Source organism: Pararge aegeria, chromosome Z (assembly GCF_905163445.1).
Source record: "Pararge aegeria chromosome Z, ilParAegt1.1, whole genome shotgun sequence".
In the NCBI taxonomy this organism is placed as follows: domain Eukaryota; kingdom Metazoa; phylum Arthropoda; class Insecta; order Lepidoptera; family Nymphalidae; genus Pararge; species Pararge aegeria.
Genome location: NC_053208.1, coordinates 638784 through 662877, shown reverse-complemented (window position 1 = coordinate 662877; position 24094 = coordinate 638784). Strand labels below are relative to the sequence as shown.

Below are 24094 nucleotides of genomic sequence, written 5' to 3'. Positions count from 1 at the left end.
GCTATATTTTAGCAGTATATTGCTAGCTTTATTTCGCGTGGTTCGTCTTTGCTCTTTTAAATATGGAAGACTTGACTGTATACAATATTACCTAAACAACAAATTATGAAAATGCAACAAATGTATACTAGTATAAAATAACGTTTTGAATCTTCGTGACACTAACCCATGTACCGGAAATGCTTACACGGAAAACATTACCTGCCAACACAGGGAAAAAATACCTTTCGTTCGGTAATCGGTAGGTATTTGTAGTTAATGTGGTAAGAGATGAAGGGCTTTTGATTAAGGCGATGGTTATTAATTCAACGCGTTTGTATTGTATTGGCGATGGTATTCCGTATCTCCGTTAAATCAGAATATATTTAGTTGGTATACAATCTACGAAGTTGGTCCCGTTAAAATTTTATGAGGATCCAGTGAAGATGAGGACTAAATTTCTGTAAGCGATCGTAGTAAAAAAAAAAATTGAGAAAGGCAAAAAAATTAACAATATATATGTATTTATTTATTAAATCCTAATATTCAGTTTCTCCGGTGACCGGAGTTCAAATCCGGTTTGGAACGCGCTGGAAAGGACGTTCAAGTAAAGATAACGGTACATTTACCTACTTATTCGTAACTGTAGGTAGGTATAACGTTTTTTGACAATCGAACAGTTTGATTAACCGACGTTTTTATATGGCCTAGCCACTGTGTACCTACTTACATAAATTCGTAGGATATAATATCTATAGACTTCCAACAAAAGTCGACTTTCCTATCAATCGGAATTATGTACCTAGGTCATCATCATTAACCCGGCTAGGGTATAGGGTATAGGGTACGGGTCTACTGTCCAATAAGAATGGTTTAGGCCATAATCCACGCTGGCCAAGTGCGGATTAGTAGATTCCACACGCCTTGACAACATTATAGAGAACTCTCAGGCATGCAGGCTTCCTCGCGTTTTCATTACCCTTATAGCACGTAATATTTATTTGCGTAAGTGTATGTGTGTTTTTACACATAACTCCGAAAAGTTAGAAGTGCAAGGATCGAAATCAGTGCCTCGAAAGTGCAATCGTAGCTTTTTACTGAGCTATCACCGCTTAGGTCAATCAATAAATATCTTCAATAAGTAATTGGAGCAATTTCGACTTTCTTGGCGGTTCTTGCAAGTGTTTCATGCACCTTTGTTTGTTCAAAAGCCAAAGAACTACTCAATTATTCAAACCTTGCTTGACTTGCCTATTTAGAACGGCGTCGGTCACACGTAACCTTTAGGCATAAGCTGAGAAAAAAGGCCGACGATATTAATTCTATTATTATCTCATATTTTACGTATGTACATATACCTTTTCTTCTTCCGTGGCTAGTTACCACCATACTGAAAAGGACGTACCTCTAAGCGCTTTAGCGTTACGGTACATTGCCGCGATTAGGGACTTGTAATCGATATCATCATCATAACATCAACCCATTAGCGGCCCACTACTGTGCACGGGTCTCATAATGAGAAGGAGTTAAGGCCGTAGTCCACCACGCTGGCCCAGTGTGGATTGGTGGTTTGAGAACATTATGTAGGACACTCAGGCATGCAGGTTTCCTAACGATGAGTGATATTTTAATTACTTAAATATACCTTACCATAACTTAGAAAAGTTAGAGGTGCGTGCTGGGATTGTAACTCGGTCCCCTGAAAGTGAAGTCGCGCTCCTACCCAATGCGCTTGGGTTATTCTTAGTAAACGTTTAAAAGGTTGTACAAGTTTACTACTGTATATGAACATGTAAACAAATATGTATGAATGCTTTAACAATTTAGACTGCTCACTTATCACCAGGTGAAAGGAAAAACCTAACACCTACGCAGAGTGACCTTTCTAAAAATGCTTTATATGCTGTAAGTTTCTGAGGAGTTAGGTATATCGCAGACTACTTGATACTGCAGCATCAGCGAAACGTTAACATGGCTTGGAAAAACACCGAAGTAATTGTACACCAAATTTAAAATCAATCAGACCTGTCAAAGACCGACTCTTTTGTATAGTAAAAAATAAGCTGATAATTTTCAAACGCCCATATAAATCTTCATAAATTATTGGTAGCTCAGCGGTCAGATACTCGTAGCTAAAAAGTTAAAGAGACCAATAATCCCTTCTTAGATTTACTTATTTTTATACTCATGTATAAGTAGTTTTATTTTATTTTCGGCGATTTCTCGCTGGGATGTTTTTTTGTCTGGGTATTTTCCTTTCCCTTTATAATCAGTTTGTTGTTTCTTATACCAATTAGTATCTTAATATTGACATTTAATTAGTGGAATTGTGGAATCGAATTTTATGTATTTTTTATATGGACCCAGCTATCTGAATTATATAAATAAGTAAAATAAATAAACCAAAAACACGACTTTGCGTGGGGGTTAATTCTATCTCTGTTGCTACGTAAAAAATGGTCACACCCTTACAACAGAAAACACGCTTTCGACACCCTCATTATCAAACGATTGCCGGCCCACTACAGAGCACGGTTCTAATACTGAGAATGAGAATTATTTTAATTATATTAGAACGTTTGCTCGAACTTTTTTGATTTCACTGGCATTTGTTGTTTAAAACGCACATTACTTTGAAGACTTAGGTGCGTGCCGGGAATCGGAATCGGTCTCCCCGAAAGGAAGGCCGTAGTCCTAGCCACTGGGCTAGCACGTTCCCTTTGGGTAGATAAATGCGGGCCAAGCTGCGTACAGAGGTAGTGACCTATAAATAATCAAATATGTAAACTACATACCAACAATTCCAGTTCACCGAGTGTATAATGCGAACCGACTATTAAATAAATTATCATAATTTCAGGTGACGTCACAAACTTCTGAGATTATTAATATAATCACCTCGTTATTGAATTAATCCGTTCTCTTTCCAAACAATTTTGGCTGATTTTATACATTTTGAAGTCCGGATTGTAAAGAAAACTCTTAGCTGTATTGTTAGGTATAGAAATACCTTTAGTATCACTATTTTATTAGCCGGATTAAAATGTATACTTCTATACCGTGTACCTTTCTAAAATAATATTATTTGGTTTTTAGTACGTATGTATTTCCTTACTAGAAGTAAAATAATAGGTATTTATTACTTTTCAAAAGTTTTTTTTTACATTACAACAAAAATTACCTAAGTACCATAACAGTAGGTGCCTAGGATTGATAATTTTCGATATGCATTCTTTGAAATTGTTCGCTCCTAGAACGTTGCCACCCCTTGAACAATGCATGCAAATAAAACAGCCAACGTTTTCTTCTTCAGACTTGATTGATTGTTTTTGGCTGAAATCGTATTAATATTGTTATTAAATATAATCTATATTACCTTTGGTAAAAGGATTACTAAAATGGGTTAAGTACTTTCAAAGATTAGGATAGGACAAATAAACAATCGCTTGACCTTTATAACATGGACTACCTCTTTCATTGTATAAATACTCTGTATTTGTAGTGAGTACATACATCGTACGGTTTAATTTTAAGTCAGGAAGTATTAATGTAATCACTATATTGAGTTAATATTTGTTCATTAAACACTTATTTACAATAAAATCTTTTCATTATTTTTATTAATTAACTAGCTTAAAATATCGGTCTTGTTCTACAAATAAACGTGTAAATGGACGCACTTGTGCAAATAATAGTAGTTTACCAGTGTGGAAAGGTTTTTTTTTATATATCAGTTGAACCGTCACGTCTCACTTTACTTCACAAGAGCTGCAGTGAACACGGTTGCGTTAAAAGGTAGCAAGGAAATAATTATAGGAACATTATTTGTAATACAATTAATTAATAAGACATAACGTACATAACCATAGTAGAACAATCTGCATACTATGTCGACTAACATACAAAATCCGGTATCGGCGAGCGACGCATATATAACAACATAATTTGTAAAGAGTATAAAAACCGTTATGACTTTACGCACGCTTATCTCCGATAGTGGGAGCATCCCCCGGAAAATAAGGACCATGAGGATTTCGGACCATGAGGATACAGACCATGACCATGAAAAAATCCTTATTTCCCTCGTTTTAAAGCAGTACGTTACCATATCCAGTAGCCTCGGCGGAATTATTGTAAATGAAAAATATTCGCTGTAGCAAATCTACCTCATATTAAGCTTATATTTAGATTTGCACATAAGATCCATCAAATGACGTCAAATGTATATTTATTTAAACCTTATTATATATAGGCATATAGGGTATTTTTGGGGTATGAAAGTGATTTAAGTATTTTCCGGCATATTAAATATCTCTGCCAAAAATAACTGTTGTTGCTACTTGCTGCAAGATTAAAAGCAACAAAGTAAAAAATACACAATTCGCTTTAATTATAGTATTAATACCTAAAAAGCAGAATATAAGTTTAATAATTTTAGCGTAAATAAAGTTTTCTTATTCGAAAATGACTTCACCGCTGCGTGTACAAATCTTATAAGTACTAGGGTTACATGTGTGCATAGAGCTTTAATTGGAACTACACGAGGGCGCACCGTTTCGATACATTTTCATGATATTAACCCTCAGAAGCTGACGGGGTTATGATATAGGCATCGCAAACTTTAAAAATGCAATGACGGCACCTATATGAGTTTGTGTTTGTATGACATTTATATTTCATCTACAAAACAGTGGACCTATTTAGCTTTACATAAGTTTATCTTTCCTTAGATGAAAGTAGAAACAAAATGGTAGAAGTAGAATACAAAAGACGGTGTTTTCTCTTAGTAGCAACTAGAAAGGTAACCTTAAGGCTACTACAACCTTTTTGCCAAATTACAAATTAAATAAAACCTCGATGTAAAATATGATTGCAAGTCATCATATCAAAACTAATAATAAAAACAGATAGAGAAAAACAAACAGGTAGTGTAAAATTTTAATAGGTAAACCTACATCCAAATAACTTCCTACTTATAACTTAACAAGCAGGGATAATATTTAGGTATAATGATGATATATAAATTAGTACACTTTGCAAACCATATATTTATTAATTTATGCATATAGGCACTAAAAATGGTCGTCTTGTAATGAATGAGACAATAAACTGTTATGCAATTCAATTAAATACCAAGGAAATAAACGCGTTACTCATTTTCAAGCAATGTTTCAATAGTTTCACTCATCACCTTCCATGTTCAATCAACTTATTATGTTTTTTTTTTCTCTAAATAAAAAATGAATGAAGTCTATCATTTCTGAAGAAGATCTTTTTGGTAATTATGAACTTACATGACAAAAAGTGCACCACAAATACCAAACTCCGTGGTACAGAAGTCCACGGCAGTAGCAAAGGGTTAGGACGGTCTGCACAAGCAGGTGCCTATACGAATACGGAGTATTCAATTCAGGACTCATTAATGAATGCACCTTTAATTATATCGGTATACGCTTTAATTATGTGGGGTGAAGAAATATTAACTGTATAATAATTGTTTGAAATCTCATCTCTGATTAGTGATTACTTTTGAACCCAAGACTATTTTTTCTTTACTGAAATCTGTTATTTTTTGTGTCGTCGTAACCCTATAGTCATAGTATAAAAATTTCGAGATAGGTTTTTTGCCATCTTTTCGCGGTGGAATCTCTTCCGACCTGGGTAGAGCCCTTTTAGAATTTTGCTTATTTATGACAATAGTAGTACTTATTCCTTTCCAAGCTACTAATAGACTTCCGTTCCACATGTCGGTAGGAGGTAGCCACTGCAGAACTGTAACTCCCAAAATACCCCTTACGACAATAAATTCAGGGACCTCCCACTTCTAAGATCTTACCGCTCACCACTAAGTTGTCAGAAATGTGCAAAATTCATGACATATATTGCAAGGCAAGCTGTTAAGATTTATAATAAAAAATTAGGACGCGGTTTTAACACTGGCTCTTGCTTGAAAGAGCACAAAACAGAGCTGAGTGGAAAGTTGTATTATAATTTAATTATTTTTTGCCATTTATGATGTTTTTTTTCTGTCTTGTCAACCACGGTAAAATAAAAGGCATTTTTACCAGTCTAGTCCATACCAGTTTTTTTTTTCGTAAAGGTTTAATATAATTCCAATTAGTACCAACATAATAGTAAAAACAAACTGACATTAATATTTACAAAAAATATAAGCCGTGTAACTGTTCCCTTTTTATTTTATTCTACGCGGTAGGAATGATACTAATATGCAAACTCGTTTTGCGGTTCAACTTATCTGATAAGGGGGTGATTAGCCGCGGCAAAAACCTCCACCACGATCTACTAAGTAACCTCTGGCAGAGTCCGACTGTGGTCAAATTCAGACTGAAAGTGTACGTGATATAGAACGCGACCGCAGACAGCTCAAGTGCTGAACAGTGCCCAAAATCAAGGTAATAAAACACTAATTACTCAATGTACTTATTTATATTAAACCAAGCGTCTAGACGTTAATGCTATATAGTTGTTATGCTGACTGGACATCAGGATACAGAAATTGAAAATCCCGAGATCTTGCGGCTCCCAAATATAAGTTTACAGTGCTCACCACTGCCCAAGGGAGGATATTCGCTTTTTAAAAAACTTTGGCTTTAATGTAAAATTGGGATATTTTTCATTGAAGCCAAAGGCGAATCAGATAGTTGGATATACTTGAAAACCACAGCAAAGCATCCTATATCATAAGGATACATCCTATCTATCATGAACAGACAGGCAAACTTTCGAATAATCAACCGTAAATGACCGTCCCGGAACCCTCTACGGTTTCACCTTACCTGTTATACTTTTATTCACCATCATGAAACCTAACAATTCAAAGATGTGTGACGTAGTAATACCAAAAAATACCTAAAATAGATTGCGCTGGGTAAGCATCGTTATTTGAAGCTAATAAATGGTTGACCAACCAACTTTTGAAATTTGAAGGAAAGTTTGGCGAACGTCTGTTTCATTTCAGCTTCCATCACAAAGGTGATTTAATTCAAAAACTGTAACTATGTATATCAAGTACAGTGATATAGGGAACTATCGAACAGTTATCAAATTGGTCAAAGCGAGGTCTAACTAAGGGGCGAATCCAATTTAATTAATAGAGCCAAGTTATAAGCATGAAACCACATTAAAGGAGGCAGAGCTTCTGAGGTTGAATTTAATATTAGTTGTAAAACTGCTCATGACTTTCTTTGGCGCGCCTAATTCAGGGTGTTGATTAAAAAATTAATTACTTCTAAAGAAGTTTAAGTATAAGGGCTCATTCCCACGGGAGAGTGAAGATCGACACAATTTTTGACTTTCTTGTCAATTTTTCTAGGACTTCCGTCTTGCGTTTCAAAAAATTCAAAATTCAAAATTCAAAATTCATTTATTTCAAGTAGGCCTAATATAGGCACTTTTGAAACGTCAAGTCTGTCCGTTTGTAGTGATTCTACCACCGGTTCGGAAGGCAGATTCTACCGAGAAGAAGCCGGCAAGAAACTCAGCAGTTGCTCTTTTCCAACATCAACAATTTACATTTTGCATTTTAACATTTATTTTTCTATCTTGTGAGAGCTGAAAGCGGAGCCGGATGCTTCCAAGCAACCTTGTCATTAAAAAAATCATCAATTGTATACTAACCTCGCTGTAATAAGTGTGTTTTAACAAATTCTTTAAACTTGTGCATTGGCAGGTCCAAAATCACCTTAGGAATCATATTATAAAAGCGTAAATAGGCCGGCCACATAATTCGGACAAAGGTTTGACGGTGGGGTCGGCCTCCAACGAGGTGGACAGACGATATTAAGCGCGTCGCAGGCAGCCGCTGGATCCAAGCGGCACAGAACCGTGGAATTTAGAACTCCCTACAAAAGACCTATGTCCAGCAGTGGACATCTATCTGTTGATGATGATGACGATAATGTGTAAATATATCGCATATTGAGATGCTTGCATTATCGCAATACTATCGTAGACCATTTTTTTGGGCCAACCCATTATCGGCCCATTATAGGGCACGGGTCTCCCCCCACAATGATAAGCTTTTTATGCCGTAGTCCACAAAGCTGGCCCAGTGCGGAATGGTGGACTCCACACACCTTCGAGATCATTATGGTGAACTCCCAGGCATGCGGGTTCCCTCACGATTTTATTTCCTTTACCGTTGAAGCGAGTGATATTTTAATTACTTGAAAGGTTCATGATGGGATTCGAACTCGGCCTCCCGAAAGTGAAGTCGGGGCTCTAACCGCACCGTATACAAATAAAATATATAATAAAGGTGCAGAATTGTAAAAGCGTTGTTGCGTTTTACTCTACATGGGAAACGATAATGAGTTGTATGGCCGCCCAGGCAAAGAAAAAGTTTGACGCTTTGATCTGTCATCGTACCACTTAATAAAGTTATAATTCAGTTATTTTATATTATGTACCTACTTATAACTTACCAACCTGATTTAGATCCTTGCTACTGGGTACATAACAAATGGAAAGTCGTTTTTTTATGTCATATTATTTATTCACTTATTGCCGTAATCATGTTTTCAATAAATTAAAATTAGAACCATTCCAAATAAACATTATTTGAGTCTATTTACTGGTATGAGGTTTACTTATATTGTAACGTTAAATCAAAGACGGGGCAGTCTTCAATTCAAATAACCAACTACTCAATACTCTAACCAACTTATTATGGAGCCTTATAGAAACCCTAAAAAATGCTTTGCCTTCTTCTTTTGAATTATAAATTGCTAATGACATATATAAATGGATTTTAAATTTTGTATTTGTCTTATCCAGTGCGTTCGCGGCTTTACAGCGCGAGTGTTATCCCAAGGGTATAAAACGTATAACATTAAGAAGTACCTGTATACGGTAACACTGAATCTCAAACTCTTGTAAACGGTAATAACTGAGCTCAATAATTATTCTACTGCGAGTATCAAATCGCCAATCATCTTATTATTTTCGCATTGCTGGGCCACGGGACCTAAACTCTAAAAGATACATTGAAAGAGAATACAGACCACATTTCTTTATTCAAATAGGCACATAGATGGCACTTTTGAAGCGTACATTACATGTAAAATATGACATAGAAGTGAGTTGATGGCGATAACTAAATTCGTCAACTTAAAACTAAAGCTACGAGGGTTCTAAACGCGTCCTGGTCTAAGAAGAAGCCCACAACCAACTTAGCCGGTTATTTTTTTTTTGTTAATACAATCCAACATTGTCATTTAAAACTATTAAAGAAGCAACCTGGTTAAAGCATAATTTACACTTAAGCATTTTTATCGTTGACGTATTCCTTAATACTATAAAAGGTCCTTAATACATACGCTAAGATATGGGTTTATTGCTCAGCCAATTAGGCTAAGACGTCTGAGGCTTACTCGCATCTAACGCACTATTTGTATCTCTTTAATTTGCATAGAATACTCGTTTAGTTATATCAAAGTTGTCTCTTGTATACACAACCACTTTAGTCTCCTGCTATAATAGTGGAATGAACTCAAGTAAATTTTCTCTATTCCGTGACCCGAGCCCGCCATTCATTGTTAACAATGCGCTCTGATTAATTAAATAAGTACTTACTTTAGAGACTTGTGTGAAACATTACGAACAGTAGAAGTTTTTTATTGTCTTTATAATGAACATCTTGAACCTAAGTATTGAGTACTGATACTTAGTATTATATTATTTATACATACTTAATATATATTAGAGTAGTAATGGGAAGGAAGATTGTACATTATGATAACAGTTTGCTATATTGATCCTATGTAATTTAATGTAGGCGATAAAATGATCAATAGACAGTGCAAACGCTTGACAAACGACGCTTTTCAAATCTCCTGAAGAAAAACATACTTTTAATATTGTCACTAACTTTCCATATTTCAAATAATAAGTGAAAGTCGATACTTATGACTAACGTCATAAAACACTCGTGCAGTTATGTAAAATAAAATTCACGAGTTATATCAGACAAAACATTACAAATACAAATTTTAAAAAATTTATCTTAAATACAGTTTGCAAATTTATCTTAAATACAGTTTATCATGCAATGCAAAATATAATAAATTAATTTAAAATAGATTGAACCAAATACGAAGCTAATATCTTGCAATTTTATGGTATAGCTTTTGGTACACACCCTGATAGAAGGTATCAATATACTATAATTTGAATTTATAAACAAGATTTGAAATTATGAGTGTAGTTAAAACTGTTTTAAAGTAGGTTACCTATAACCTCTATTTATAATTTTAATAGTTCTAATCATAATAGTTGAAGTTATCCCCAGGGTGTCGAGGCAGCGATAAACTAGGTTTGCGGGCTTATACCAACTTTGTGATCACATTACCTTGAAATAAAATAGCGTTTAAGTTGCATTCTTGGTACTTTATGACAGTCCCGAGAAACTCCAATACGTGACCTCGAACTTCGTCAATTTTTGAGGTTAATTCCCACGGTGCAGGATTTCGTTGATGCCTCTACCGACATCCACACCTCCGTTTGCACTTTGAGTACGGGACCCAGAAGTTACTATTTCCATTTCCATCCATCTAAATGTAAAGTTTGTGTAAGTAGCAAATAAAACAAAGAATTACCACAACAAATATCTTCATGCATTAAAACTATACAGTAACTATTACAGTTTTCATGACTTCATATTGCTATTAAAATTGAGTGTTGCGACGTCAACATCTCTTGAGGATGATCCGGTATCAAAGAGAAACATGCGCAGACACCGTTTTAAGAAAGATCTTTTTCTGAATGAATTTACACAGATGAAAAATGATAAGTAAAATCCCATACAAACTTTATTTTTTCTCGTAGACAGGCTTTCGTTTTATGACCCACCGTGATGTTAAATAGTTGACAATCTTTCCTCAAGAATCATTTAGTAGGTCATCGAAATATAGACTTTTCGAATCCAGCCAGAAGTTTCAGAGATTAGCGCGGTCAATTTATTATAATTTATTAGTTTGATCTTAATGTTTATTATATATCATATATAACAACGGTTAAATGCCTGGTTCTGTCCAATATCTGTCACTGTGGAGGTGATACGCACGGACAGATTGCTGAGCTTACATGTTCCTCGTGACACATTCCGCCAATGTGCAACGGAGCCGATGCCCTATCTATCAACTTGAATCTTTGTCAAATATATCACGGAATTAAGTACAAGTCCCCGGGCCTGATGGGTGAGCCCGTAAATACACGTGAGGCAACTGCCACAATTTCACCCAGCAATGAGCAATCAATCCGGATCCCGGCCCGTCCGGCTTCATTAACAATTTTGATTACTTTGTATTTGTGTTGTCCGACTGTCGCCGATAGAAAATTAATGGAAAAGTTTTCAATCGCTGAAGAAAATTAAGTTTCTGATGTGAGGATTTGGTGCGCGGCGATAATTAAATGGGCAAACATGGCCGCCCGACGGCGGAGCGTATTTCCAAAGTATACCTACTGGATCTGCCCCCTTGTTCAATAACTTTTCTGACAATTGGCAACGTAGCCACCTCCATGCAAAAGGCGACCCGATTCGATACGAATTATTAAAAAGCTATTATTCAGGTACCGATTCTTTACTCATCCAACTAAGAGTTCTTCTATATATCTTTAGTTCATGACCTGTATGACAATATGACATGACAATAGATAGCGGTTCTCTGAATCAGGACGGTTACCCAAACTGTTTTCAGTTCTTCAGTTGATTCATTGCACACAAACGTATATATAGCAAACTTTCCTCGTTTAGCATATTTTGTTTAAAACTAAAGTAAAGAGATTTGCTCTTTACTGCCGGTTTTGGATTTTTGTTTTTGGGCTTTGAGCACCGTCCTTTGTAATGACCTGTTTAAAGAGGACTGGTTAGTGTGGCAACTTGGTGGGCAAGACACTGAAATATTGAATGACATTCCAGCCTTACCGACCTTGAAATTAAATCTAATAACTAAAAAAGTTAAAGTTGTTGATCAAACATGCTTATAAATTCAAAATAATAATACATTTTCGGCCTCCCTCAAATACGTAGTCCTATTTCCAGTCCAGCGCGTGGTCCAGTAGCGACCCGCCAGAGACCTAACACCATTAATTTGCGGCGCGAGCGGGTCGCAAGAGCGAGCTAAGTTAATTACCAAATATCATGCTGCAGAGCGCACACGTTAGCTCGATCAAATGCTCTCGGACGGCTGACCTAAATGATCGAACAAATTAAAAAACTAGAGATTATCAACGCGTTACGACGCTTATGTTTTTTTTCGGGCGATGTTATTCCACGCTTTCGTTAAATCGGAATCGCATCAGAGTAAACACACTTTTTTTTAAACCATTCTTGTTGCTGGACTTTGGATAACCCCACTTGCCTTCCACGATATAAGAAACCTGTGCCTTTAGAGCAGAGCAGAGCTTTTAAAGCATGGACGAGCTTTATGAGTGATAACAAGCGGGACTGGTTACCCGGGGGGACATTGCCAATATCCTAACTGAAAGCTTTTAACAGAAAAACACAAATGTCGAAAAATCTAATCACTTGACCAGAAGTACAGTTCTCAAGACCATGGACTTTTTCACAGTGCCACCAGTCTGTATAAAACCAAACAGATGTTCCGCTCTCACGAATGGTTTCCGTATACTTAGTTGCGCGGCGACGTTAATTAAAACCAAGTGGCGTGTCAAATCAGATAATTACGACAAACAGTGGCACAATGTCTATCTGCCATCTTGAGGGAACACTCGCTGGCCGCCGACAATGGCACCGTCGTAACAATCGACGTTGAACGTATTTCACACGTCCAAGTAATTGCTTTCGAGAGTTTCAAGTATATTCTTAGCCGGCTTCTAAACACGTTCTCCATTCGGCGTACGGCCTAGGTTCATTTTGCATTGTTCTTTTGATGTGTGTGTCATTAAGGATTACTGGGAGTGCACTGGGTATGACTTTTGCGAATTCAAATATTATTTATACAACCTACCACAGCCAAGTAATTGTGAAGCGTTCGTACATATTGTTTGTTTATTAAGGTGAGGTGTACGAAGAGGAACGCACCTCTATCTCATCAGAGTTTTGAGCGTTTTAGATTTATGCAATTTAATATCAATTGCTTTAACGGTATAGGAAAACATCGTGAGTAAACCTGCATGCCTGAGAGTTCTCCATAATATTCTTAAGGTGTGTGAAGTCTACCAATCCATACTTGGCCAGTGTGGTGGTTTAACGGACATAAAAACAATCCTCTTTTCAGCCGCGAGTAGTGACTATTTTCCGCGGAACCAAGAAAATCCCAGTTTATATATTCTCCCACGTTTTTTCATTTCTATCTGCTCTCTTTTCTATTTGATGTCAGTCTGTGTAAGAAAACTCCGTATAAAACTACTAAGTCTTTAAAAATAGTTTATAGCTCGTATTGGATTGCAATAAATGAAAGAGCTTATCAAAGTTAGTTTTCATTGGCTTCAATGTCTTGGGCTCTTCGACATAAACTCACGGCAACTTACTGGAGTAGTGGCTGTATAATATTTCAAGATTTTTCTCAGGATAATATTCGATTTCAAATCAGAAAATAAAATTAACAAAGAAAGTTCGCCTCATTCGTAAACTGTCCGTTGTTTTTATGTCGAAACATTAATCCCGATAAATAATAAATAATAGAAAACTTTCGCAACTTCTTTCCTTTCGAGCTGCTTTTGTTTTTTAAAAAGTATAATAGGTACATTGATTCTCAATTCCGAACCAATCGGTGTAGAAGTAACGGTTATTTGAAATTTTAAACAAAATAGCAATTTAGGTGCCTTTTTATTTTACTTCATGTAATCAACCCATTACTGGCCCACTATAGGGCACGGGTCTCCGCTCAGAATGAGAAGGGTTTAGGCCGTAGTCCATCACGCTGGCCAAGTCCGGATTGGTGGGCTTCACACGTCTTTTATAACATTATGGAGAACTGTCAGGAATGACAGAAATTCCTAACAATGTTTTCCTTCGTCGTTAAAGCAAGTGATATCTAAATTATAAAACGCACATAACTTAGAAAAGATAGCGTGTGTGGAGAGCGTTGGATTTCGAACTTGGCCCCCCGAACGTGAAGCAAAAGTCTCACCCACTAGTCTATCACCCTTTCAATACACTTATATATTTTCCTACTTATACATTATTTAGAACTTTGAAACTTCAAAAAGATGAGTAGATAGCTGAAAAAGGTTTACATCTGAATAGACGTGTTGGATTGAAGCTTGATTGATTGTTTTAGGAGAAGGGAAAAGACAACAAGCGGAAGTTGCGAATTTAAATTCAAAATTCTTTTTTTTCAAATAGGCACTTTTGAAACGTCAAGTAAGACTGTACCACCGGTTCGGAAACCAGATTCCACTGAGAAGAGACGGCAAGAGACTCGGCAGATTGCTTTTTTTCAGATAGTTTAACAATCTTCGGAATTTTTCTGTTTTGTGAAAGATAAGAGCGGAGTGGCCTGCTTCCAAGCAGCTTTGTCGTGTAGTAACCAAGATTGGTTAAATGTGTTTTAATATATTGTTTAAACTTAGGTAAAGGTAGATCTAATATAATCTACGGTATCATGTGATAAAAGTATATACCCATCCCCACTAAGGATTTCTGTACTTTTCTCACACGATATGCAGATATCACTAATTTATATCCGTAAAGTGTGCGAAAGAAAATCACTAATATTAATGAATAAATACAAAAAACCTGTGTGTAAAAATTGGGGATAATTCCACAAAATATGGGTACTAGACTTCTTTATACCTAAAAATAAATTAATTCTATGCACATGTTGCGGTTAGCCTTTTAATGAATAAATAAATTGTATTGAGTGAAGTCCGACTACCATTTCATTTGTGTTGTACAAACAATATCAATATTAAGTGTATTCTGAACTACTCCTATGGCTATATGGCAAAATAAATGATTCAATCGATGTTTTTTTTTTTTATTCCACTACAAGATACTCCTTGGCTGCAAGGTAAGTGATAATGCAGTCTAAGATGGCGGCGGGTTAATCTGTTAGGGAGTACGGTAGTCATACCCCTAATCAGTTTTAACGCGACATCTCACCGGAACTAGGGTGGGGTGGTAACTAGCCACTGCCGAAGCCTCCCCCCAGATTAGACCAGAGAAAATTCAGACATTATAAATTCCCGGCAGGGATCTGTTTACGCTCACCAATGCGCCAGAGAGGTCGACTTACTCGATTTGACTAAATTGATTATTCTTATCGCCTGAAAAAGGGTTACGTGGTCTCAAAGCAGAGTTATCAAGCCGTAAACACACCACGTTGTGTGAAACAAATCGCTTATAACACGCTGCAAGAACGACGTAAGTCAGAGAATTTGATTTTGTCGGGTATTGTCAGCGAGATATAGAATTGATTTTGAACGCGTGTGCATATGCCATGGCCATTGCTAATTGATTGAACACGTAGTTAGTTCCTTTTTATCAGCTGTACCTAAACATATACCATCACATAGGTATATATAAATTATCTACATCATTACATACTTAAATCTCTACTTTTTTATTGCTTTCTGCTGTGAAGCGGTGATAGCCTAGTGGGTAAGGCAACGGCTTTCCTTTCGTGGAAACCAAGTTCGAGCCCCGGCGCACACCACTAACTTTTCAGTTATGTGCGTTTTTAATTTAAATGTCACTTGCTTTAAACGGTGAAGGAAAACATCGTGAGGAAAACTTAAAGCCTAAAACCCTTTGCGTTCTGAGAGTAGACCCGTACCCTGTAGTGGGCCGGTAAGGGGTTAATATGATGATGTACTTTTATATTGAGTATAAATTAATATTACTATAATTTAATTATTGCAAGAGCCTTTTTCAAAGAATCATCGAAAAGGGTTATCGAGTCCTCCGGTGATGCTAGAGCGGGCTTGGCAACGAATTAGTTTGGCCATCCAAAGGGGCCATGCTGCCAGCATCTTAGGAACTGTGATGGTTCTAAAATTCTAAATTCTAAAATCTAAAACATCCTCGCTGCGGTGGTTTCGAGGACGTTTTAGATTTTATTTAGTTTTAAATAGTTTATTTTAGGTTATATTTATATAACAATTATATTTTACTATAAACACACTTAATAAATTTTATACTGATTCAAGTCTCATAAAAAAATTAATACATAATACCAAAAAATATATATCTACTTTGGCAATAGCTATTAAACCTGCACTCAGATTCTATAGATCTTTACCACAAACACCTACTTATATTTCAAATGCGAAAGAGTTTTGTCGCTTTATTCTTCTTTCACGCAGCAACGGAGCAACGTATTGGCGAGTTTTTTTTTTTGCATATATTACAGTTATGACGTAACGCTTAAAACAGGAAATACAGTTATATATTAATATAAACCTACTATATATTATTATATTTACCTAAAAATCGAAACATCGACGGCCGACTGGCGCAGTGTGTAGCGATCCAGCTTTCTGAGTCCAAGGCTGTGGATTCGCTTCCCACAACTGGAAAATGTTTGTGAGATGAACATCAATGTTTTTCAGTGTCTGGGTCAGTTTAATTTTTCCGACCTACATCGAAAACTTAAAAAAAAGTTATCTTATCCGCTTGGTTAGATCACAAAACAAGATTTGGATTCTAAAAATAAAAACCATTACCACTTACGATGTAATCGTCGGCTGCACTGATAAGTGTTAAGCGATAGCAAAGATATACGGGTGCTTAACGAGTCACATATAAAGCTGCCTATACACCAGATACTTGATAGGGTAACGTATCAAAGAAATAATATAATTTTAAGAAATAACACAAAACTTATTTCAGGTATAAGTACTAAGTACTTAGGTTTATCGTACTATCATTAAAACACCCACATCCTACTGACATTATGAAAGTGAAAGTGTGGATGTTCGTTACTTAATCACGCAACAACGGCTCAACGGATTTAGATGAAATTTAGCATTTGACTTGGAAAATAACATAGGTTAACTTTTACCCCGATTCCTTAAGTGATTCCCGAGGGAAAATTGCAAATGGTTTGCAAGCTAAGCCGCGGGCAGACATTTTTGAAATTTTGTATGCATGCCACCCGTGCTATGGAAAAGGACATATACTTTCTATACCGATCGCTCAAGTAGTTTCCGTGGCGGGATTAAAGATTGTTAACGGACGAAGACGCGGGCAGGAGCTAGTAAAGACATAAAAATAATATAGTACAATGTATAATCTGACACTAAAATAACATTTAAGTAAGTAGTGATAATAAATGCAATTCAAAACAACTTCTTTATTTTATATTAACCTCAGTTTGTTTTTCGTGTTCGCAAAAAAATCTTTACTAATAATGTACTATAAATGCGATAGTGTTTGTTTGTTTGTCTTTCCTTCACGGCGTAATTAAGCAACCGATCAACTTTATTTGTGGCATAGAGTTAGTTCAAAGGACGGAGAGTAATATAGGCTACTTCGGACCAAGAACGCGGGCATCAGTCGATAAAAAAAAAAATTACTTTAGTAATCGCTGCCTAGTAACAAAAAACATCCCAATAATAACCAACTATCACCCAGGTTGCTCGTAACCTCAGCAATGATATTGGAGTGATACAATTAACTGATAATTCCGCTGACCGACTTGATAATTAAGAGGTCACATTCGATAAACTTTTATTTGTCATTGAAGTTTGACTGTAGTCCGTTGGCACATATCTATATTAACTAATAGTAAGGGGGAAGCATTTCTTGTTTGTTTGTTTGGACGCTCCAATCGCTGGGACTTTCAATCGGGTTTGAAACATCTCTTTTTATATTTAATAGTCCAATTTTTGAGGGAGACTACCGAACGTGTTGTAATACAACCTATAAGCGGGTTTAATATGGGATGATAGTTTTAGTCATAGAACGCGCCAACCTCTGGAACTTTGGATCGCAAACAAAATTTTTGCATTTGATAATACCGTTCATGAGGAAAGTTATAAGAATAGGATATATTTAAACATCTCAGCTTTTAGGAGCCACGAAAGGCGCGGGCGGACGATTCTAAGCGGTGAGTCAAAGTAAATAGTGTAGAACAGCAGATGAAAGTTGAAATAATTACTTCATCAGAAGCTGCACGCGAACAAAGTCGCTCGTCTAGCTATGATATTTTATGACAATGTTAATTATCGGCAACACTGTCGAATTTTGATAATCAATTTACGTTGTGGCGACAGGTTGTGATTAATTTAATACAAGAGCTTACCGCGACTTTGACAGCCGATTCTCATTTTCCTCAAAATTATTAAATTTTCTTGCGGACTTCAATCCAACTTTCCAAACCGCACTTTCACAATAAATCACTAACATTCATGTAGACCTTATCAGAGGCACTTATAAAGCGTTCATTAATTTAAAATGTAACTAATGTTAGTGATGGTGATAACTGCATTCGTTAACGTAAAACTAAATCTAGGAGGGTTCCAAACGCCACCTTGTCTAAGAAGAGCCCACAACTTAGCCAGGTCATATAAATAATAAAATAATAAAATCATTTTATTTCAGGTCGGGGACCCATATACAAAATTTAACACAAAATAAATATAAGAGAAAAAGACTAGAGAGAGAAAGATTTTAAAAATTAATAAATAAAGAAAAAATAAAATAAAAATAAAAACACTAATTAATTAAAATCTAGAATTAAAAATTAGAATAAATTAAATTTAAATTAAATTAAATTTCAATTAAAATTAAAATATAAATCCAACTATTTTAATTATATATTTTATATTATATAAGATAGGGATCTAATCTTATCTATAACCTCCCTGGAAAAGTAGTTTAAAAAAAACGTGTGTGTACTTAAAACGCGATACAAGTTATACTTATTTGGCGTAACAAGATAATTTTTTTTTAATAAATTTATCTTACGCCTTATTCTGCGTTTGTGGAGAAAACTACACTAACAATAGAAAAAAGAATTTAATATATTGAAAATTGTAATATATACTGTACATTAAAATTTGAGATTTTTGTACAACTTTGACAATTGAAAGTGTACACTGTCAAACCTTATAGCTAACTTCAGAATGCCGGTTTTTTGTGCGCGTATCTTAAAAAGTTAGCACTCGGTCTCGCAACTAAATTCATCCTGTTAAAATTGTGTGACCATTTTCGGTGTGGTGTCGGTTTTAAATAGAAAATGCCTGCCTATGAAAGTTCGATAAAAAGGTGAGGTATCAAATCACTATGTTCCATATAAAAGTAAGTATGACAGTTCACAGATAACAATATATTTAAAGTTTATAGGCCATGTTATTGTTACAATTATTTGTTTAAAAAAATACCGATTGCTGTAACGTTACATTGTTACAAGCGATTATATAATTATTGATAATAAGTTATTGCCAAGTCCAATCTCGCATTTTACTTCTCTTAATTAAGATAAAGCGATGACCTCTGTTGTGCAGAGCTGTTTGGATCTCTGGCCATTTTCGGGCCACTTTGAGTCGCAGGTATGGTCGCTGGGTGGCTAGCCTACCATATTCGTTCCCGAAAGACGTTTAGCGTTACGATACGTTGCGAGTTGTAAATCGATAGTTTCCATCAGGGGTTCTAATAAATTGATTAACCCTTTCCATATTAGAGCACTTGCATCTTAGACTTGATGGTCACTTACCATCAGGTAAAATCATAGCTACGTTTATGCAAGATTTGAACTTTAAAAATATGTACTTGAAAGTACGCATACAGACTTGTATCTCTCTCAGGGATTTGTGTTCTGGAGTGTATTACCCTTTAAAAATAAGGTTTTTATTGTATGTCAGTTTTTCATTCAGTCAGTAACACAGTCAGTCAGTCAGGCAATCAGAACGTTGGACAGTAAGTCAAAGTATTTTATGTTAAATGACCTCTCTGCAGTTGAGAATTATCGTAAATTTTTGTGGGTGACCAATACACATTGTTGTTCCGAATCCTCTGATAAGCTTAACCTTCGAGGGTCGGGTGTGGTATCACTGGCCTTATCATTTAACTACTTTCAAAATAATAATTAAATGCATTTCTTATCTTTTTTCATCATTATTTCTACCACTAGCTTCTGCACTCCGTATCGCCGCGTAGGTAGGTACATTGGGGTCAAGGTGTATCCGGTTCAGACACATTTTGATTAAAATTTTGTCGAAGCTCAATTCCACATAGCAATTTGTTTTATTTGGAATCATACTTTTGTTTGGTGAAAGGTTTCGACCTCGTATCACCAATGCGCTCGCTTACGGTACGCTTCGAGAGCTCCCGGAAGAAATCTCTTCGTGGATAGGTTTTGCTTGTGCAGGTCCCGTCCTTTTTCATATTAGTTCTAATTCTTGGTACTGAATAAATAAAAAATATTCGTCGTATGATACCCAATTAATCCGCAGCAGCAATAGGAAGAAGATTCCCTTCGTTTTAGTTTTTTCCTATTTACTGTCAATTTTGTAAACGTTGTTTTGTTCTCAACAATGTTTAATTATATACAAAAAACACAATTAAATTTCATTTTTCTTTTAAGCCCGCTACGCTTTCGGATCTTTGGAGTTTCAAAGCAACCGGTGTTCAGGGCTCCAGGGTAAGGAACCTGCTAATAATGCGTGCCCTTACGTGAACAACTGCCTTCTGTAACTGACTTAAGATGCTGGCCGAAGCTTTCCGTGAGAAGACATACATTATTTGAATATTTACACTCTTGCGCCAATATTTGACGAGTTGATAGAGCTATGGGAAAAGAGGTCTTTTCCCCGGTCAGAAAAATATCTCCCGGGCAGCAGTTCAGCAGCTGATTTCGATGACTTTACTGCTGCTTACTACACAAACTGTAGTGTATAATTTGTATATTCATTGTTCAGGTTTTATTATGCAATGTTGAGTTTTTACGTCATGAATCATTGACCTCTTATGTAATTTCGGGGCGGCACTTTGTTGGACATCTTTTTCGCATGTCCTGCGGAGTATTGCTTTCTTTTTAAACGACGGTTTTCCACTTTAGTACCCTTACTTGAGCCATCAACTTGGTCTACAATCTGCTATTGAATTTAATTAAGAACATACCTATATATATTTAACACGTACATAACACATGCTGTTTTGTTTTGTTTTGTTATTTTAAATCATATTTTTATTATTTTTTTATATTTTTGTCTGAATATGTTACAATGTTTTACGGTTGTTTTATTTTTGACATCTGCCTAACGTTTTCCTTGGATTTTAATTGGAAAGTTAGCTTTTATAATTGAACCTCTATTGTTGCCGTATTTATCAGCAAACCATGATAGTGGGTACTAGCTCTTGCTTCGCGAATTTGTTTTAGTCTGCCTTATATGTCGGCATATTTTCTTGTTTCGTTTCATTAAGACCACAAACATTTTTTCACATCAACAATGTAACAAATACACATATGATAATGAAATGTGTCTAATTTTATTCAAATACAAGCTTTCATGGTGTTAGAAAAAGTTGTTATATAGAATTTGTATATGTAAATATATGATATCAAAGTTTTTCTTTTTTATTAAAATTTTTAGCTTTATAGGAACATTAGGTACTCAAAAATTATATTTAACTCTATGCTCTATGTAGTAAGCCTGTTAAACCACTTTTGAGCAGCGTGTGGTGAGTCTATGCTTCATATTATGCTGTTCATCAATAAAGGTAAGAGTTAAGACAAAACCGCGCTTTCAGACGTGCTAGCGGCGTTTAAGTTTGCGTCCAGCTTGCGACCAATCAAGGCGCATTTTTGCAGAAGTCTTGGGACTGGTCGATTACAAGAAATATTACTTATTTGAAATTGACGACCTTCCTGTAGTGTAGTTCTATACCGATAACGACGTGCCGTCAAGCGATTGAGCGTTCCAGTACGACGTCGCGTAGAAACCCCCTTCACGGACAAGCCCGTTACCATCGTAGACTGCATGTTCATTTTCCAGCAGGTAAGATTGCAGTGACGGGCTAACTTATAAGGGAATAAAAAAAACTAATATTCCCCTTATCCTTAGGAGGAGTATATAAATAAATATTAGCTCGTAGTCCGTAGAACTACGAGCTTAGGTTCATCAGCCCACCTTTGATCTATTGAGATTTTAATCAGATAATTAATAACATTTCACATTCGATTGTATTCGATCACCTTGCCAAGAAACCGATTAGGGGTTATGATTAAATATAACTGCTATACTCCCTAACACGTTAGCCTGCTACAAACTAAGACTGCATCATCACTTACGTTGATATTGCAGTCATTATGCTGTTCTTCAGTATATTACGACGGCCGACTGGTGCAGTCAGCAGCGACCCTGCTTTCTGAGTCCAAGAACGTGGGCTCGATTCCCATAACTGGAAAATGTTTAAGTGAGGAACATGAATGTTTACATGAGTGTCTGGGTGTTTATCTGTATATCATATGTAGTTATGTATATTATTCATAAAAAATATTCATCATGCATCTTAGTACCCATAACACAAGCTACGCTTACTTTGGGGCAGGATGGCGATGTGTGTATTCACTTAGTATATTTATTTATATTTAATTATTTATTTAGTTAAGGACTAACTTATAGTGCAAAGAGTTTTCCACTTGAAGTAGACAAATTGGAAGATCAGTTTCTCTGTATAAAGATAGCACAAATGTAGCCGCAAATGTAATATTACTTTCGTAACTCAAACACGATGGCAACCGACTGTCCGTACTTAGGGCACTTACGTTGCCCTCTATAGCAGCTTCCGTCTTTACTTCCAGTCCATGTTTTTTTTTTTTTTTTTGGCCGAATATACACATATTCAAACAATCGTAACGGCATTTACAGATGTTCCAACACGTTTTATACGTTAGTTGGAAACAGGTCAGACCACAGGCATGTTTGTTGAAATACTAATAATTTTCCAATGATATTTACATTATAAAATTTAAAACGCAGAAATGTGTTTGGTTATTTGTTTGTCTGTCCTTCCTTAACGCCCTAACCAAGCGACCAGTCATCTTTGTTTTTGGCAAAGACTTGTTTTTTTTTATTCCACTACAAGCTAAACAGCAGCGCGAATGGCTATAGATGACGGCAAAAGAGGCAAAGGACGCCCACCTACCACCTGGACTGGACCGTATTCAATGACATGGGACAAAACTCTGGGCCTTACGCCAGAATACGCGGACAAGTTTCAGGAGGGCCGACCCCAAAAAAAAAGCGCCAGGAAAATGATGATGATGATGATACAAGTTAGCCCTTGACTGTAATCTCATCTTGTGGTAAGTGATGATGCAGTCTAAGATGGTAGCGGGATTAAATTTTAGGGGGTATGGTAGTCGTATCCCTAGTTGAAAACAAGTAATAGGCTTATCCTAGGGAAACAAACGGTTCCCATGAGATTTCTAAAAACCGTAACAAACGCGAAACGCGAGCATATAATAATACCTATATGTAATTACTGGTATTATCATTATGTTACGAGTATTAAAAACTCACATTATATCTCGCCCTAGTCCCGAAGTATGACGATCGGTCGGATCACTAACAACTCATTGTCGGCTGTGTTGATTGGTGTTGGGTCGAAGTTGGCATGTCTGTGGGTGCTTAGCCTCTAGCAAAAAGCATACAAAGCGCGTTGCGAAGGCTGCACTGCGAATTGAATGGCTCAGCGATTTTGATGTATAAAAGATATCTAACGTATGCTTCTTGTTAGAGGCCGCCGGAGCTGACCGACAGCCCACTGTGCAGCACCAGGCGAGGTGGGTATCTGCTTTATATATTTTTTGAAGGTTGTGTTTTATACCACCATCTAAGTTTGTTGTGGGCGCCTTCTTATAGCAAACCCTCGCAGCTTTGGTTTTAGGTGTACGAATGTAGTTATCGCCGAAATATCCCTCCCACGTAAATACATAGTTATTATATTGTGATAAAGAAGTGCCATCCAGGTGCCTATTTGATCAAAGAAATACAGTCTAAATGGATATTAACTCTGAACCTTTAACATTAATTATTACGTTAACAGATATTTTCTAAACGTAGCGTTAAGCAGATTTAAGTACAAAAAAACAACTGTCAGGAAACAAATAAATTAATTTTATAATTTCTAAATATTTTTAAAACATTGACGACTGGTAGGCGCAGTGGACAGCGACCCCTG

At 36.1% G+C, this 24094-nt stretch overlaps 1 protein-coding gene across 1 annotated transcript in view; it reads left to right on the top strand.

Moving 5' to 3' along the window:
- The window catches only part of LOC120636092 (FK506-binding protein 2), a 77015-nt gene that overhangs the window by 858 nt on the left and 52063 nt on the right, over window positions 1-24094 (top strand). The gene's annotated exons all lie outside the window — the stretch shown is intronic.